Source organism: Oryctolagus cuniculus, chromosome 6 (genome assembly GCF_964237555.1).
Source record: "Oryctolagus cuniculus chromosome 6, mOryCun1.1, whole genome shotgun sequence".
NCBI classification, from domain to species: Eukaryota; Metazoa; Chordata; class Mammalia; order Lagomorpha; family Leporidae; genus Oryctolagus; species Oryctolagus cuniculus.
Window position 1 is genome coordinate 79,113,910 of NC_091437.1, and position 11,902 is coordinate 79,125,811.

Consider the following 11,902-nt stretch of genomic DNA (forward strand, 5'->3'; position numbering starts at 1 on the left):
TTTCACCGTGAGCAGTAATAAGAGGAGAGGCTCTTCATGCACAGCAACTTTAGGTGGTGGAAGTCAGCTGTGTCTATCATTCTATCATGTTCATACCCCAATTCATGGATGCCTAGTTATGGAAATGGCTGGTGGGGGCCATTTTGTCTACTGTGATGTAATCCTAAGACCTCTTCCTTTGGTAAATTCCTGCTTGGAGGTGTATACAGATTTGTCTGCCCCACTTGGAATGCAGAAGTTCTCAAGGGGTTGTTCTCTGCAGAACTCCAGACAGGAAACCACTGATGATTTATATGATGAAGCCATATACATAGTTTATGGACAGATATGCAATGCCAACTTGGCTCACGCTAGTCTGAGGTGATGGAGGGTACTAGGAGTATCCATAGGGGTATCAACAAGTGGGGATTCAAGAGGACCAGGGTGGGCCCAGGACCAAATCTTGGAAATAGGAAATCCCTAAGTCTTGGTTTCAGTTACCTGTAGGACTCCCTCACCCCTAAGCCTTTGTTCAGGCTCGTGAACACGAAGGGGTTTTGTCCCAGCCTGGGTCAAGGATCCTCTGTGCTCCCTGGGCTACCACTGACTCATGTTCCTCCTGGCCCTCCCTAGTATGGATCTGCATCCATGCCATACAGAACAGAGGTCTGCACCATACAGACTCTGCAGCCAGGCAAAAGGGAGAAGCTGGGGGATGCCCTGGACCCTGCCTCCCCAGGAAGACCCATAGCGTACCTCTCTACCTTCCAGTGCAATTACAGTGGCTTTTCATACCGTATTTTTGGGAGAAGATAATAGGTGAGCTTCTGCTATTTCAGGGCACACAGGAGAATCTCCCAGCCAATATCTGTGTCTTGACAGCTCTCAGAGCTGTGCACTGTGGCTGGGGGCAGACGGGACATGGGTCTCACATTTTCTGTGTTTCCTAAGAGAACACTGAGGCCTAGGGACTCCCAATCCCGAGAGGTTCAGAGTAGAATAGAATTGAGGATGAGATTTGAGACATCCTGAAAAGAAGAAGGGAGACTGAAGCTCAGCAACAGACCCAGGGATCCATGCCCAGCACAGGTTTGTACCAGTTCTGCCCACATTCCCACTCACCCATCAGTGTCCCCACCAGGAGACCCAAGACTGGAGTTATCAGGAAAAACTGCTCCTAAATCTATGTGCAGTCTCAGAGCTCAGCACCCAGGTGTGCTTCCCCTCAGGAAAGATTGTCAGTGGGTGGTACAGCCAACAGTATCTGGACCTGCCCTGCTGAACCAGGTCAGCCTCTGCCAGGGCAGGCAAGGTGAGCTTGGGGATGTGTGGTCATCCTCAAAATAGGAGGTGGGAGCCGCAGAGATCCAGACATACACAGAGCATCCTGGGCGGGCAGATTTAGGGACTGACTATGCTGCCCATTCTGCTTTCCCAGCAACATGTCTTCCTTTATAAAAATATGCCAATCCCAGTTCATGCTGCAGCTCTGTGACTACACAGACTTCCTGTTGCTGAAGATGAAGGTCCAACTGCCCAGCGGTGATCTGAAGAGCTCTGTGCACTTTGAGTATGTCAACCTGTGCCACCAAAGGCCCACTAACACAGAAGCAGAAGGTGAGGAGCACTGCTGTCTGGGAGGCTCTCATGGGGTGGTGTCTGGGGGCTGTCACTCCTTCAAGGCAGTGAGATCTCTCCTGGGTTTGGAGAGGTCATTGGAATGTCATTACTGCTGCTGACCCTTACTCTTCTCCCACCTCCTGCTCTATATACAGAGCCTCAGTCCTTCCAAATACCGGCTCCAGAGTCAGTTCAGCACTGCTGGCAGAGTTAGGACCTGCTGTGGTGGCAGGCGCAACTTCAGCACCAGAGTGAGCACCAGAGTCCTTCAACCAACGTCCTGGGACTAGAAAGGACTCACACTGAGAGGAGATTCTGGACATTGCTGTTTCCAGCCAAGTTGCTGGCAGAGCAGCTGATGCTCATAGATGCAGTAAGTAGCTGGCTCCGCTAGGCAGGGCCAGGAGAAGACATGCCTTTAGCACTAGATGTCCCACAGCAGCCCTGACCAGAGATCAGTGACCTGGCTCAACTGCAGGATTCATGTCTCACCAACTATGTGACCTGGATCAGTTTCCTTTTATTGAAGTTATACAATCTTCATTCTTTTTATAAATACAAATTTAGGAACATGGTGATTCTTTCCAACCTACCCACCCTCCTACCTGCAGTACCAGCATTTTACCTCCTCCCTCTCCCATTCTCATTCTTATTTTTTACTAAGATCCATTTTCAATTAATTAATTTTATACACATGAGATCAATTCTATACTAAAAAAGGAGTTCAACAAATTGTTTGAAAGAAATGTTTCTCAATAGTCGAGATAGGGGCTGTTCAAAGTCATCACATCTCAAAGTGTCAATTTCACTACTAAAGACTACCTTTAGGTGCTCTATTAGTTAACAAATATCAGCAATAACATATGGTATTTGTCCTTCTGGGACTGGCTTATTTCACTAAGCTTAATGTTTTTCAGTTGTATCCATTTTGTTGCACATGAAAGGATCTCTTTTTTTCACCACTGAATAGTATGGGTTGGTATACATATTCTTTATCCAGTCTTCAATTGATGTACCTTTGGGTTGATTCTCTATCTTAGCTATTGTGAATTGAACTGCAAGAACTAGTTTCTTAACTCACAGGTCTTCCTGTCCCCTATGCACAGCAGAGACTTGGCAGACATAGTGTCAGCTGCAGAGTGACTGTGCACATGAACTGAGATGAGCCAGCAAAAAGCACAGCTGGGTCTGACCCATGTGATGATGGAGGAGACACACAGTGATATACAACCAGGTCCACGTGTCACTAGCCTTGGCACTGATTAACCACCAGGGTTGTACTGGGTCCTAGAGCAGAAACAAAACACAGCCCCTTATTTCAACTTCCACAGGGAGAAGCACTTTGACAAAGACAAGGACAACTGGGAAGCTGGGGATGGGCAGAAGGATGAGGAGTTGGTGAGGATGTCTGGCAGAAAAATGCCTGTCTTCCCTCCAGAGCTGGGTTCTGAGCCATGAGGTTCTGGGCACCCTCAGTGGGCAGAGAACCTAACCCAGCAGTTCTCATAGGCAGGAGCCCCATGTGAATCTTCCTGAGCTGCAGTCAGATCACTACCTGCTGCCTAGGATTGTGGGCATCTGTACACTGTAAATGAGGGTTGCTGTGCCCATGGGACATTTTCCTCTTCCCAGGAGCTGTTTCAGAGGGTGGTGCCCTTTGATTGCTTGGGGACCACTTGGAACCTTGATAACAAGCTCACAGAGCACCAGCCCCCACCATCCATGCTGTCATCACCCAGTACAACATGACCAACTATTTCCTCCTTTCAGGAGCTGTTTCAGAAAGTGGTTCCCTATGATTGCCTATGCTCCACCTGGAACCCTGATAAAAAGAAGCTCACAGAGCACATGGGCCCCACCGTCCACGCTGTCATCACCTAGTACTACAATGTGACCAAGTGTGTTCTGTTTACATGCTTGGGGTACTACAGCCTGAAAGCCATGGACAGGGCCCATGTGGTGGAGCGCTGGATCAAGGCGGCCAAGGTAAACTGTGGGTGGCCCGGGGGTCTGTCTCTGCACAATGGGAATGTGCAAAGTTTTTCTGAACTCTCAGGAGTGCAGTCTGTGTTTGCAGATTTGCCCAATCCCTGGGCCCTTCCTGAGAGCAAGAGGTGCAGACTTGACTCACTCGTCTTGGGGGTTCATGCTCACCTCCTATGTGTGTTCCTGCCAAGTATTAAATGCAATCCTGCCTGTGAGGGGTTGGGTCATGGGGTCTCATTGCTGTCCTTGTGCTGCTCCAAGGACATCTGTCTTTGGCAAGAGGTGGATGTGAGCTAAGGGGGCTGACCTGGCTCAGACAAGGTTCCAGGCCACCACCCACTAACCCTTTCCCTCCTTAGAAATGTCTGGACCTCAGGAACTTCTCTTCATTCCATGCCATCCTCTCCATTTGCAGAGCCACCTGATTCACCATCTGAAGAAAATGTGGAGCAAAGTCTCCAAATGGGAGTCATTTCCCATAGAAGCACCATGGTGGACCTGGCACCTGCCTCAGGCCTACAGGACTGGGAGCAGCCTGATTGGGGAAAGGGTGGAGGAGAGTCACCTCTCAGCCTCCTTGGGACCTAAGGCCAGGATTTCTGCCTGAGGATGACATGTTCTTTAGTGTCAGGACAGGTTGTTGCCAAATTGCATGCTTGCACCTGCTCTCCACACAGCACGGGAACTGCTTGTGCAGGAGACCTTGCAATGGTCATAACAGAGCTGCTCAGTATAGGGCAATGGATCCACACAAACCTCACCCAGTTCCTGGGTACTGAGGTCTCAGAAAGCCCAAGGGGAAAGTCACCCGTGCAGGGTGGGTCCTCTGGGTTCTGGAATAAAAGAGATTTGAATTTATGACTTCCCCTTTCTCACATCAGACAAAGCTCCTGCGAGTTTCAAAGTCTCTGTCTGAAGGAGAGCGCTCTGAGCAGGGATCAGCTCATGAAGGTAACGTGGAGGCTGGGATGCAGGGGGCAAGGGGTTGGGGAGGGGTGGGGGTGAGGCTGGAAGGGCACCAGGGCAGAAGTGATTATTTGGTTGCCTGAATGTGAACCTGAACGATCCCTGTGGTGTGCTGTCTTAGGACAACAGGAAGTAAGAAGGTTTGATCACTGGGGTAGGTTATGAGGGTCACAGGGCAATGGTAATGGGCTGCAGTGCACGCAGCTGGGCTCTCACTGGGGGCTGACAGCGTCTGTGGGCCTCTGGCTTCCATGCTGGTCCCGCTTCTCCAGGCTTTGGGGTGGATGCAGCAAGCACAGCTTCCTTCCTTCCTCCATGTTGCCCCAGTTTCTCAGGAAGGGAGGCCCTGCTATGGTTCCACCTGTTCAGGACCTCCATGGAAGGGCTGTCCAGCCTGCACCATCAGTGACACGGTACAGGATTCCCAGGGCCCACGTGATCAAATGGGCTGCCCAGCATTGGGTCTCACTAAGTACACTGGGGACTGCTTTATGTTTGCCGTGATGCCTAGTCTTCCCTCCCTATAGTTACTAACAAGCACAGACACAGAATCAATGACATTGGCAGGATTCTCATCTTTGCCCAGGGACAATGGTGAATCTGGAGAATTATCTGAGACTCCATGCATTTCCAGTGGCTCTAAAAATACCAGGTCTCAGAGGCTTCTGCCTAAGGCAAGAAGCAAAGTGTCACACCCAGTACCTGGGAGGGCCCTACTCTGTCACAGATATGGTCCCTTAGAGGCCAGGGAGGGCATCTGAGATGCAGGGTCTGGCACTCCTCCTAGGCACCTGGTGAGAGGAGGGGTACAGTCAAGATCCTGAGACCTGAGACCTGTGAGGTGGGGGAAGCCCAGCACCCCTTTCTCAATATGGATGACATCTAATGAGGCCAAGCCACTCATCTGAGGCCACCCCCAGTGAAAGTGTGAGCTTCTAGGTAGGGATCATTATACCAACTGATAGGAACCAGACATCCAGGACACAACCTGAGGAACACAAGGTGTGCACATGAAGGGAGGACAATTTCTCAGACCCTGACCCTGACCCTGGCAGATGGTGATCTCCAAGTAGGTTGCCCGCGAGCAGAATCCCCAGTGAGCCAAGATGAGGCAGCGGCAGCAGTAGAAGATGAGTGTGCCCGTGGCATGAGGGGCTCCTACCTCCTACAGTGGCAAAAGTTAAGGGAGCAGGGCCTTCTTCCTGCAGCCCCTCTACCTTCTCACACAGTACCTGAGAGACCTGCATTGAGAGCCATGGCCATGGCCAAGAGCAGCTGGGCTAACCATGGGCTTGGCTTGAATAGGCTGGGGCCACATGACCTCTGTGACTGGACATCCCCACAGGGGTTCCTGTCCTTAGAGTTTTCTGCTGACCTTAGAGTCACTGAGATTGATGGAGGGGGAATGGGGAGAAGCAGTTTAGGTTCCTGGATGGCTCCCAGTTGGAGACCTGTGCAAGAGTCCAGAGCTGGGGTGGACCAGATCTCAGAGTCCAGGCCTTGGATGGCACTGACAGCAGGTGCTCAACACCACCATCTGATTGCACAGGGTTCTTTCCCCTTCCTTGGCACCTTCCTCCAGTACCTGGACATGCTGGACACAGCAATGAAGAACTTTGTGGATGTGAATGAGCTTGGGGTTGGTGAGGCTGGCAGCAGGACCCTGAAGCTTGGAGGGAAGAACCTGGACTGAGCCTTAGACATAGCACCTGGTCACTGCTTGCCCCTGTTTCACAGCTGCACCTAAGGTGGAGATCACCTGAATCTCACCTATCAGGGATGGAGCCTCCAATCAGGCGTCTTTCCCTGTTCATTGAGTGTTGAAGCCACACAGTGCCTGACTGCAAAGCTGCACAAGTTCCTGCCTGAGCTGCCTCAGCCTCTGCTTTGGCGGGGGGGCCCACAGCAGTGAAAACTATTGGAACCCCTCAAGGTCAGCCAGCAGCCCTCAGCTGAACACTCCCATCCATTCCCATCTGTCACCAGACAGGGTTGAAACTGCAGGTCTCTAACCTTGCCTGCGATGTCCTAATCTGAGGATCCCAGAGCCTGACCAAGATCCAAGTCCTTTTCCTGAATATTATTGGAGGGCCCTGGAACTAGGGTCCCATGAGAAGGGGAGGAAAGGGGCTAATCAATGACTGAGGGCTGTTCTGATGGACTTTGCTTGAATTCCAGGAGGGTGAGATCAACATACCAAAAATGAGGAACATAAGCAGCTGTTCCCTCTCCTCAGAGCAGGGAAGGGATGTGGGGATCACAGATGCCCCTGGGCAGGACTCCAGGTCTCACTCCCTGCATCTTTGCCCTATCTGGAGGCTTGGTTCACACAGGATGAGGAGGCCCATCCCAGGGAAGGAGTGGTTAGGGGCCTGGAAAAAAGGCAAAATCTCTGGAGGAAGGGCTGCTGTTGAATTCAATTCTATGACAGGATGGGGCCTGGATGGGATTGAGAGTGTTGGCCTTAAGAGAAAGGACCCAAAATCCAGCCCTTAGCCTCTCCCCTCACCAGGCCTGTACAGTATTCCCATGCAGGCCTCTCAGAATCCAGTCTGTCCCTCTGACCCCAGGAAATAAATGCTCTTTGAAACATCCAGCTGCTCTAGGTGGCAGCCATCAAATACAACTTTCAGGCTGATGCACGATTTGGACTCTGGTTCCAGGCTATGGAGGGGCTCTACAAGAAGAGAGTTGAGGGCTGGGCAGGGGATGTGGGAAGCCCAGGGAGGGGGTGGAAGAGGCTCTCCCTGTTGTGCAGGTGCAGAGAGCGGCATCCATGGTTCTCTGTCAGCAGCAGGCCAATTCCCATGGGGACTCTTGGGCTCCAGGACTGCTGCTGCTGGGCAGGGCCTGGGAGCCAGCCTGAGGTGAGGGTTGGTGACTCACAGCTGCCATTCACTCTGTAGCTACAAGATGTCCTTCTTGGTGGGGGCCCTGTACTAGAGCGACAGCAACAGCCTGAAGGCCAAGAAGATCAGGCCACTGTGAATGTCATCTTGACTGAGTCCCCAGAACAGCAGGGGCAGATGGCCTCAGAACTCACTGGGTGCTCAGGTAGTGGACAATGGCACTCAGTTCCCAGCCCCACCTAGGACCAAAAAGGGCCTCTGGGAATAGTCTCCCTGCTCTGAATTGTGAGGCCCCATTCTCATCAATTTATTGTGCCCCTGCAATATATGTTTCTCATTTCCCTATATTTAATTATAATCACAGTTGATATCAACTTGTTAGCATTTTTATTAAAGTTCATATAAATAAGTTACAGCGTGAGTTTCATTCCTTTTTCCCTCAGAAATCTTTTATTTAAGGAATACATACTTCATGCATTTCATAAATATAACTTTAGGAATATAGTGATTCTTCCACCAGACTCACTTTCCCATCCATACTCCTACCCCTCTTCCACCTCCCTCTCATATTTTCATTCTTAATTTTTTACTATCTATTTTACATTAACTTTATATACAAAAGATTAGTCCTATGCTAAGTGAAGAGTTCAACAAATTGTATGAAAAAAAATTGACTCCTCAACAGTTGTGACAAGCGCTGTTCAAAGTCATTCCATTTTGAAGTGTCAATTTTACTTCTATAGATTACCTTTAGGCACTCTCTTACCACAGATTAGAGAAAACATATGGAATTTGTCCTTTGTGGACTGGCTTATTTCCCTAAGTATGTTTCCAGTTTCATTCATTTTGTTATAAATGACCAGATTTCATTTTTTATCACTCTGTAGTATTCCATGGTGTACATATCCTATAATTTCTTTATCCAGTCTTCAGGTGTCAGGAACTTGGGTTGATTCAATATTGTAGCTATTGTGAATTGAGCTGTAATAAACATGGGAGTACAGAACACATTTTCATGTGTTGATTTCATTTCCCTTGGGTAAATCCCCAGGAATGGGATGCCTGGGCCATACGGTAGGTCTATATTCAGATTTCTGAGGTATCTCCACACTATCTTCCACAGTGACTGTACCAGGTTACATAATAACCAGCAGTGGATTAAGATGCCTTTTTCCCCATATCCTTGCCAGCATTTGTTGTTGACTTATGTATGACAGCTATAATAATGGGAATGAGGGGAAACCTCATTATGGTTTTGATTTGCATTTCCATTATGGCTAGTGATCATGAACATTTTGTCATGTGTCTGTTGACCATTTGGATTTCCTCTTCTGAAATATGCCTGTTTATGTCCTTTGCCTATTTCTTAACTGGGTTGTTTGTTTTGATTTTGTTGAGTTTCTTAATCTCTTTTTATAGTCTGCTTATTAATCCTTTATAAGTTACATAGTTTGCAAATCAATTATCTGATTCAGTCTGTTGCCTCTTCACTTTGCTCAGTGTTTCTTTTGCAGTGCAGTAGCTTCTCAGCTTGATGTAATCCCATTTGTCAATTTTGGCTTTGATTGTTTGTGCCTCTGGAGTCTTTTCCAAGAACTCTTTGCCTATGGCAAAGTCTTGCAGAGTTTCCCCAGTGTTCTCTAATAATTTGGTCATATTGAGTCATAGATTTAGATATTTGATCCATTTTGAGTGGGTTTTTGTGTAAGCTGTAAGTAGGCATCTTGCTTCATACTACTGCATGTGGAAATACAGTTTTTCCAGCACCATCTTAAGAAGAGCATGTCCTTGCTCCAGGGATTGATTTTAGTTCCTTTGTCAAAGAAAAGTTGGTTGTAGATGCATGAGTGAACTTCTGGCATTTCTACTCTGTTTCATTCGTCTATTCATCTGTTTTTGTACCAGTACCAGGCTGTTCTAACTGCCCTGTAGTATGTCTTGAAATATATTATGTTGGCTCCAGCTTCGTTTTAATTTTATAATCTTGCTTTAGGTATTTGGAGTCTCCTCTGTTTCCATATGAATTTCAGCATCATTTTTTCCGTATCTGAGAAGAATGCCATTGGTATTTTGATTGGTATCACATTGAATCTGTAAATTGCTTTCAGTAATATGGACATTTTGATGACACTGATTCTTCCAATCCATGGAAAAGGAAGAATTTCCAATTTCTGTGTGTATGTGTCTTGTTTGTTGTTTCTTTCTTTAATGTTTTGTAATTCTCATTGTAGAGATTTTGTCGTATTTGGTTAAATTTATTACAAAGCATTTGATTTTTTTGTAGCTATTGTAAATGGGGTTGATCTTAGAAGTTCTTTCTCAGCCATGACATTGTCTGTGTATAGAAAGGCAATTGATTTGTGTGTGCTGATTTTATATCCTGCACTTTAGAAAACTCTTCTCTAAGTTCTAATAGTCTCTTATTTGGCTCTTCTATTATGGAATCATGTCACCTGCATATAGGGATAGTTGGACTTCCTCCTTCCCGATTTGTATCCCTTTGACTTCTTTTTCTTTTCTAATGGCTCTAAAACTTCCAGGACTAAATTGAATAGAAATGGTGAGAGTAGCATCCTTGTCTTGTTCTGGATTTCAGTGGGAATGCTTTCAAATTTTCTCCATTCAATATGATACTTGCCGTGGTTTTGTCATAAACTGTCTTGATTGTTTTAAGGAATGTTACTTCTATACCCAATTTGTTTAATGTTTTCATCATGAAAAGGTGTTGTCAGATGCGTCCTCTGCATCTATTCTGAGAATCATATGGTTTTTGTTCTGCAATTTGTTAATGTGAAGCATCCCATTGATTGATTTGTGAGTGGTGAAACATCTCTGCATATCCGGGATAAATCCCACTTGGTCCTTGTGAATGATCTTTCTGATGTATGGTTAGATTCCATTGGTTAGTATTTTGTGAGGCTTTTTACACCTATGTTCATCAGGGAAATTGGTCTGTAAATCTCTTACTCTGTTTTATCTTTTTCATGTTTAGGAGTTAAGCTGATGTTGGCTTCATAGAAGGAGTTTGGGAGGATTACTTCCCTTTCAATTGTTTTGAATAGCTTGAGAAGTGTTGTAGCTAGTTCTTTAAATGTTTGGTAGGATTCAGCAGTGAAGCCATTCATTCATAGTGTTTTTTTTTTTTTTTTTTTTTTTTTTTTTTTTTTGCTGGGAGTGTCTTTATTACATTCAATTTCTTTCTTGGTTATTGATCTGTTTAAATTTTCTATGTATTCATGGCTCAATTTAGGTAGGTTATATGTGTTCAGGGATCTATCCATTTCTTCTAGGTTTCCTGGTTTATTGGTATACAGGACTTTGTAGTAATTTCTGATAATTCTTTTATTTCTGTGGTGTCTGTTACATTTTCTTTTTCATTTTTAATTTTATTAATTTGGGTCTCCCCTCTCCTTTTTTTGGTTAGTTGGGCCAATGATGTGTCATTTTTGTTTATTTTTTTCAAAAAGCCAGCTCTTCATTTTGCTGATCTTTTGTATAGATTTTCTGGTCTCAATTTTTTTTAATTCTACTCTTTTTAAATTATTTTCTCCTACTAGTTCTGGGATTGGTTTGCTGTTGTTTTTCTAGGTTCACAAAATGCATTGAAAGCTCATTTATTTGGTGCCTGTCCAATTTTTGAGGTATGCACCAATTGCTATAAACATTCCTCTTAACATTGCTTTTGTTGTTTCTCATAAGTTTTTTATATGTTGTATTGTTGTCTTCATTTGTTTCCAGAAAATGTTTTATTTCTCTTTGGATTTCAGTCTTCATGGATTTTCATATATTCTAGACATTCTTGAGTTGTTGATTTCTAGTGTCGTTCCATTGTGGTCAGAAAAGGTGCGTGGTATGATTTCAATTTTTTTTGAATTTGCACTGATGTGTTTTATGGCCTAGCATGTGGTCTATTTTAGAAAGTTCCATGTGCTGGTGAGAAGAACGTGTATTCTGCATCTGTAGGTTGTAAAATTTGGTAGATATCCATTAGGTCCAGTTGGTCTACAGTGACAATTAACTCTATGGTTTCATTGCTGATTTTCTGTCTGGTTGATCCGTTTGTTGCTGAAAGTTGAGTATTAAACTTCCCCATTACTACTGTATTGCAGTCTAGGCCTCTCTTTAGATCCATTATCATTTCTTTTTAAACAACCCAGTGCCCTGTAATTAGGTTCGTATATGTTTACCTTAGTCACGTCTTTCTGTTGAATTGATCCCTTAATCATTAGCTAGTGACCTTCTTTGTCTCTTTTAACATTTTTTGTTAAAGTGTGTTAAAGGATGGTTGTACCAGCTCTTTTTTGGTTTCCTTTAGCATGGAATACCTTTTTCCATCCTTTTACTTTCAGTCTGTGTGTATCCTTGTTGGTGAGATGTATTTCTTGTAGGCAGCAAGTCTATCAGTCAGCCAATCTGTAGCGTTTAACAGGAGGGCTGAGGCCATTTACATATAAGGTGACTATTGCCAGGTAACAATTTTGCCCTGCCATTTTTCCATAAAT

At 45.6% G+C, this 11,902-nt stretch overlaps 1 long non-coding RNA gene across 3 annotated transcripts in view; it reads left to right on the plus strand.

The window, feature by feature from the left end:
- The window catches only part of LOC103348022 (uncharacterized), an 85,584-nt gene extending 75,034 nt beyond the window's left edge, over window positions 1–10,550 (plus strand). For 2 of the 3 annotated variants that reach the window (XR_011389991.1, XR_007919037.2), the window contains 3 exons: window positions 1,418–1,596; window positions 2,931–2,997; window positions 3,370–4,187. This is a non-coding gene — a long non-coding RNA (uncharacterized lncRNA). Of the gene's footprint in view, window positions 1–1,417; window positions 1,597–2,121; window positions 2,998–3,369; window positions 4,537–7,457 lie in introns of those variants that run through there. The other variant, XR_011389992.1, reaches the window with a different exon arrangement.
- Window positions 10,551–11,902: the final 1,352 nt, after the last annotated feature.